The sequence below is a fragment of the Lolium rigidum genome, chromosome 2, assembly GCF_022539505.1.
Source record: "Lolium rigidum isolate FL_2022 chromosome 2, APGP_CSIRO_Lrig_0.1, whole genome shotgun sequence".
In the NCBI taxonomy this organism is placed as follows: Eukaryota; Viridiplantae; Streptophyta; class Magnoliopsida; order Poales; family Poaceae; genus Lolium; species Lolium rigidum.
Window position 1 is genome coordinate 13,146,453 of NC_061509.1, and position 7,396 is coordinate 13,153,848.

The following is a 7,396-nucleotide window of genomic DNA, read 5'->3' on the forward strand; positions in this document are numbered from 1 at the left end:
TCCTATTGGGCGGACAGGCCCGTCCCAATGGTAACTTGCCTACTTGGATCGTTTTCTACAAGATCTACTTGGCGGGTGCCTGCTGCGGCCTTGAAGGTTGCTGCGGACGAGTCGAGCTCGGTTGGCTTCTCCCAGGATGGCGGGGTCGTTGCGGTCGGCCGGGTACTTGGCGAGCTCGGCGGAGTTGTCTTGTTCGTCGGCGATGACGGCGTCGGCGAGCTTGGCGCTGTCGTCCTCACATTCCAATGCCATCTCCGGGTCGCCATGGACGGTGATGACGCCTCGAGGCCCCGGCATCTTCATCATGTTGTACGCGTAGTGTGGGGTCGCCATGAAGCGGGCGAACGCTTGTCGGCCGAGTACGCAATGGTAAGAGCTTTTGAAGTTCACCACCTCGAACGTTATCCGCTCGGTACGGTAGTTCACGGGCGTGCCGAAGGTGACTGGCAGCGTCACCTTGCCGATCGGGAAGGCCTTCCGCCCGGGGACGATGCCGTGGAACGTGACCTTGGTGTTCTCAAGGCGTGAGTCCGGCAGGCCAAGCCGCTGGAAGGTGTCGTAGTACATGATGTTGATGGAGCTTCCCCCGTCCATCAGGGTTTTTGGTAGCCAGTAGTCGGCGACCTTGGGCCTGACGACTAGCGCCACTCGCCCGGGGTACTCGATGCGGGGGGCGTGATCTTCGCGGCTCCAGGTGATGCTTTGCTCGGACCAGTTGAGCCACCGGGGTACGTCGGAAAGTATGACTGCGTGTACCGCCACTGCCCTTGCGAGGACCTTCCTGTCCCGCCTGTCGCCGACCCCGGTGAAGGTGTGGAGCGAGCCGGCGCTGCGACCGAAGCCCTCTCCCTTGTGCTGGTCTTGGTCCTTGGCGCGCTCCTTGTGCTGGTTGCCGCCGTCGTTTTCCTTGGCGCGGCGAGCTCTTTCTATCTGCTCGTGGAGTAGCAATTTCCCGTCGTGTGGTTGGCGGGCTTGCCCTCCTTGCTGTGATAGATGCATGGTGCGTCTAGGAGGCTGCGGGCGTCGAAGCGCTTGGGCTGAGGCCGATCCTCCCGAGGTGGACGAGTGTCGCGCCGAAACGATTTTGGCTCGCGCTGCTCGTAATCGGTGGTAGCAACTAGCTCGTTGTGTCCTCCCTCTCCGCGGCGCTTGCCGTTGTTGGACCGGCCGGCGAAACGGTAGTCGCCACGCCGAGGCTCCGTGTGCGCAGGGCGGCGATTGCGTCGTTGACCGTACTCGTCGTCCGAGTCGACTGTAGGGTCTTCATCGGCGTAGCGGGTGGCGATGTCGAAGAGCTCGGAGATTGAGATATTGTCCCTGCTGGACGCGACGGAGCTTGGCGCTTAGTGGTTCGTACCGGCAGCAGCGTCGGAAGCAGATGGATTGCCGTGTCCGTGCCGATGCCGCCGGAGGTCGTCCACATGTCCCGCCAGCGGCCGCACCCACCGGCGGGTCGACTCGCGCGGGCCTTGGACGCAGCGATCTAGGTCTTCTATGGTTGTGGCACGGGTGTATGCCGCTGGCGAAGTGCCTGGATGAACGCGGCGCGGGCTTCTTCCCAGGAGTCGATGCTGTTGACGGTGAGGGTGTTGAACCAATGGCGATTGACGCCGTCCATCATGAGGGGCAGGTATCGCGCTGCGAGTAACTCGGAGTGGCCCTGGATCCCCATTGCCATGGCGTACGAGTCGATCCAGACGGTGGGGTCAATGCTTGTATCGTACTTCTCGATGTCGCGGGGTCCTTTGAACCCCACAGGGTACGGCTCGCCTCTAATCATCGGCCCGAAGCAAGCGGGGCCGATTCGGGTGAACGCGCTCTGGCGCGGGGCTTCATCGGCGTGGCGGTCGTTCAATCGATTGCGCGCCCGCCATTCTTGGTCGTTGACGATGTGGGTTCGGGCGTCGACTGGCTGCCCGTTAGCGGCGACCATCGCCGCGCGGGGCGCGGCTCGACTCGGTTGTTAGACGAGTGGGCCGCGCGCGGTGCTGGCGGCGGGCCGTTGTTGGCGTTGACGATTGCGCGGTTTGCCGCGTCTGACGACGCCGCGCGACTGGCGGATGTGCGCGAATAGAGTCGCCCCTGCGAGTCGGCTGCGGCGTGCTGCTGCTCCAATGCCTTGGCTACCAAAGCCTTGGCGTGCTGGACGAGGATCGCGCCGTCTCCCGTTTCGGGGATTCTTGCGAGGACGGCTCTGCGCAGCTGCCACGTTGTCGGCCGGAGACGAGTGCAGTGGTAGGCCGTTGGCGTCGACCTCTGCCCGAGGAACTTCGGGTGGTGGTGGTGGGGGTGGCGGTGGTGCTCCGCGCGCTGTTCTATCTGCAGCAGCCCGACTTCCTTCCGGGATGTCAGGGTTTTGGACTCGGGCGACCCGGATTTCTCCGTCTGGGTCGTCGAAGTTAAGGCGTGCGCTGGGAAAGTCGCTCGCGCGGGCGCGCTCCATGCGCCGGCGGTTTCGCTGCTGACGATAGTGGGACACGGCCCTTACTTCATCTTGCTCGAGGCGGAATTTCTGCCTTTCGGCGAGCTCCTTTTTCCTCTGCTCCTCGAGGGCCGCCCGGTGCGCCTCGATCTCGGTCGCGGTGGCGGTTGCGGGGAGGGAGTGGTGAAGGCGTCGACTGGGATCTCTCCTTCACCCCCTGCCATGAAGACTGCGGTCGGGTAGCGGTAACGCGGGGCCTCGACAGAGTCCGAGTCGTAATCGCTGCCGAAGAGGGAGAGGATGGAGTCGTCCTCGAAGCCACCTTCGAAGTCGCTCGGGTGGGAGACCAGGGAGATAGAGTCCTTGGTCGATGCTGTGGCGATGGAACGGGCAGTCGGGGACGCAGCGGTGGATCCCGCAACCGACGTTGTAGCGATGATGTCGGTGAAGTCGGCGTCGATCGCAGCCGATGATGGATTTGATGGCCGGGATGGTGTCGGCGGAATCGGCGACTGGAGCGGTGTCGGCGGAGTCGGTGGCTGCCGAGGCAACGGTGGAGTTAGCGGTCGGTGCCACGACCGCCGACTCGGCATCGTCTCCCAGGGCCGCCTCAGCCTCCGCGTATACCTCGCCGGTGACCGGGCGAGTAGCGGTGAGGAGCTGCCCGGGCGCGAAGGGGTCGTGTGAGCGACTGGGGCGAGGCTCAGAGGGATCGCTGACGCCGGCGAGCCCAACGAAGAGGTTGATGGAGCCGATCGGCACCATCCAGGCGTGTGTGAGAGGTGACGAGGCGGGCCGGTAGGTGCTTGGCTGGATGTGGAAGAAATTGCCGGTGGCGATCATCCTGCCGGAAGCAACCGGCCGCCGAACCGGCGAGTAGGGCCTCGCCGTAGCTCGAAGGCTTGATGTCCCATGCCCCACGGTGGGCGCCACCGTCGTGGATGTAACCACGGCAGATGCTACGAGGGTAGCACTTCATTGATGCGAGGGGAAGGGAACATTGCCATCTACGGGTCGAGGTGCAAGAGACGCAAGGGTTTTACCCGAGTTCGGCCCCTCCGGAGAGTAAAAGGCCTACGTCCTGCTAGATCTTTATTGCTCAGTGGAGAATTACAATGGGGGGGCTCAGTCGGCGGCTACGCCGAGAGCTTACAGGGGGAGATTGGATCTCGAGTAAGGTCCCCTCTAGGGTTTAAGCTCGGGGTTTATATAAGCACCCCCGGCCTAGGGTTACATGGAGATAACTCCGAATCATATCAGTTGCTACTAATCCGGGATCCGCTATCCCTCTCGCAAGTAATCTTCTTGTCCAGCCGTGTGGACCTCCTCCTTGGGATCACGGCCCAGTCGCCTTAGGGCCCAGTCGCTTAGGCGACTGGCGATCCACCCAAGCCTCTATCTTCATGGCGACTGGGACTGGCGACCCACCCCCTATGGGCATATCCCCATCAACCACTACTAGGGAAAGCCTTATTGTCGGTGCACCAAAAAAGGCTACTGCCGGCGCACTAGAGCCCACCGGTGGTAATGGCTTGCGCCGGCGGTAACACGCGTTATCCCCGGTGCACCTGCCTAGTGCGCCGGCAGTAAGTTATACCAGAAAACAAAAAAAAATCAAATCTAGATCTAGCTCGTGAACCGTGGTTGTGGTGTCGTCTATGCACCGGTGTAGGAAGTGAAGGAGAAGACCGGAAGATCCCAAGGTCTTGGTCTCGTTGCCGCGCCGGTGTAGGAGGAGGAGGAGTAGGCCGGAGGAGGAGTAGGAGGCTGGAGGTGGAGGAGGCCGGAGGATGTGGTGGTCGTCGTTGCAGGAGGGGGCCATGCAGCTAGAGGAGTCTGTCGGTGTAGAAGACGAGGAGGAGGTTGACGGAGCAGTAGCCGGAGGAGATCGTCGGTGTAGAATAGGAGGAGGAAAAGAGAAGGAAGAGGGGAAAGTGAGGACCGCGGGCTGGTTCGCAGTATGTATATTACAGCATAGGTTACCGCCGGCGCACTAAATATGATGGTGCGACGGCAATAATTTTTCCTATTTTTCATCAGAATCTAAAACCTGAAAAAAAAATCATGTTTCTGTTTTGAATTTGCCGAATCCAATTTTTGTTGAATGCAACTTTTTTCCAGAAACTTTTTATGTTTCTGTTTTGGAAAAAGTCATGTTTCTGTTTTGAAATCGGATAGGAAATTTCGGGTAGATAGATTTTGATAGTATGCAAGAAATCTTGTTTTGCCGAAACATAACGCCATTTTGCATAATATATCGAAATCCATTGTTTTAAATTTCTCTTAAAACTAGATGACAAAACATATGAGCATCTCGAAGGATTTTATTTTTTGAAATTTCAACCATTTTTTTATTTTTCACAAAACTGAAAAGGTGATCCCTGGGGTGGGGGGTGTGGTGGGGTGCACCACCCTAGAGGCGCGCCGGCGGTAAGGGGAGCACATATTTTTCGTCTGGCTAAGACCTGTTTGAACCTTATCCCCGACGTACTAAATTTTTTTTTGCGCCGGCGGTATTGAGTCATCAACGGCGCGCCCGAAACATGGTGTGCCGGTAGTATTTAGCACCGGCGAGCACCTTTTTTGGTGCGCCTGCAATAGTGCTTGCGGCTATAGACTTTTTCTAGTAGTAAACATAGTTGTCTCGATCGATCGGTTATAGAGTCAGACTCAAACTCGGGCCAAACGCGTCAATATAGTCTTGGCTCGAATCCGCTAATCCGCTAGATACTATTCGCAAAAAGCTAGCCACCGTAGTTATCCACACGCGGTAGCAGAGTTAGGTTCCAACGTAATTGATATTGGCTTCATATAGTAACCACTTTGTGATCGAGTAGGGGGATTGAGAACGAAGATGATGGCGTCGGTATACTCGACGAGGCCACGCCGCTAGAGACAGACACTGCTTGTCGGAGGGGGTTCGCGTATTTGGTCAGGTTGCCGCTCCGTTTGCTTTGCTCTGTACTCTCGTTTTTCCTCAAATGGAGACGACGCTTCAACCTATGCATTGATTGATGCACACGCTTTTTATTACTTTATTAAAAATTAAGTTCTAGAAGAAAATACATCACACATCATTTAAACAAAATCGATACATGAATCAACCATCTAAAAAACCGATAAAACATGAAGTGACTTTGTGTGCTCTCGCGCGCGCAAAACACAGTTGCTTTCTCTAACCAATGCCTCTGCTGCTCCAGCTCATTTGCTTTCTCTAACCAATGTCTCTGCTGCTCCGGCTCTTTCTCATTCCTTTCTATTTTTCTTAAGTGGAAAATAGATTCCATTATCCAGATTGCATAGCTAAATCGCTGGCAACTAAAGAAGATACAAAATCAAGTGCATCACCCTCCCAACCAACACAAGTGGTATCAGCGCTCAGGCCGAATTGGGACAGGGAATGAGCCACCCTATTACAATCACGAGGAACAAAATGAAACGTAAAAGACTTAAACGAGCCTATACGGATACTACGGATTTCCTTCAACGGAACTCTGATAGCGGAAAGATCATAGTTCTTTCTCAACAACGCAGTAACTAAAATCTGTGAATCAGACTCAAAAATCAATTTAAACAAAGCGCGGCTGCTCCCTCCGAAGCCGCCACACAAGCTTCAGCTCTAGCTGTAAAGCATCCCTCAGATTATTTAACCTCCTAGTTGCTGCTGCGATGAAAACACCGGTAAGTGTGCGACAAAACCCCAAGCTCCCTATCATGTTTCTTGGACAAACACCGCATCAAAATATTCCTTTATGTTGATGAGTACCTGAGTCTCAATGTTACGTGCTGATGTGGTTCTATGCTATCTTTTCATCGATGATCCATCCTAACAGTTTGAGATTAATTAATTAATTAATTAATTAATATGGTGATCTGCACGTGTTTGTTCAAATACCTATGAGCAAACATATTATGTGGACTACTGCACGAGGCCCGTCCACGAGGGCGTGCGACCTATGCGGCAGCATAGGCCGGGCCCCAAAATATGATTAACTACTTATTAAGAGCTGGCAGTTCTAACTATATCTCTATCCCTTTCGTTTTAATTGGTTGTTTTGGCCCCCAAATAATGATCCACCGTTTCTCAAGGAAACCTGATACTCTAATGTAGTTATGCAACCTTTGACTACTAATTCTCCGCTTTAGTTGCCCAAACCACAGTTGGGTTTGGCCGATAGTCCATCAATGATTTGATAGAGAGCCACATTATATTGCAAAACATAATAATCATCATTTTGGGTCAACAAATTATTTTAAAATAATTTATCAAATTTATGACTACTTGATCAAAACTTGAATCTAACTCAAACATAATTCAAAAATTTGAGTTAGATTTAGGGTCATATTTCACATTTCGCACCGGGCCTCTAAATTTATGGAGACGGCCCTGACCACTGGACTGCAAATGTGTAGCCCCATCTTTTGGTACCTAGGTGAAGTAGTATACACCTTCGCTTTTTAGATATGTGTACTTATTGTTAACGGTAGTTCCCACTCACGCATGGCATGTTTTTTTACATAGGAACTCGGCGATCGCGAAGCTCAAATTGAAAAGGGAGCTCCAAGACGAGGAAGAACATGCCCATGTACAGGCTCAACCGATCCTCTTAAAGTTGTTGAGGAGTACTAGGTTATTGGTCATCATAATCGAGAGACATGATCCGGCAAGATCACGTGGGTGCCCTGATACCTCCACGAGGTCGGATACATGCCAAAGATGATCTTGATGTTGGGAAGACAACCAATAAGGAAGACTATTGACGATAATACTCCCTCCTGCCCAAAATATGTTGCATTTAAGCTTTGCTTAAAGTCAAACTTCGTAAAGTTTAATCATCTATATTGATAAAAATATAAACATATACAACAAAATAGTAACATTTTTAGAATTGTTATGAAGTATATTTTCATATTATATGCATTTGACATGGTAGATCTTTGTATTATTATCTATACTCTTGGTCAAAATTTGCA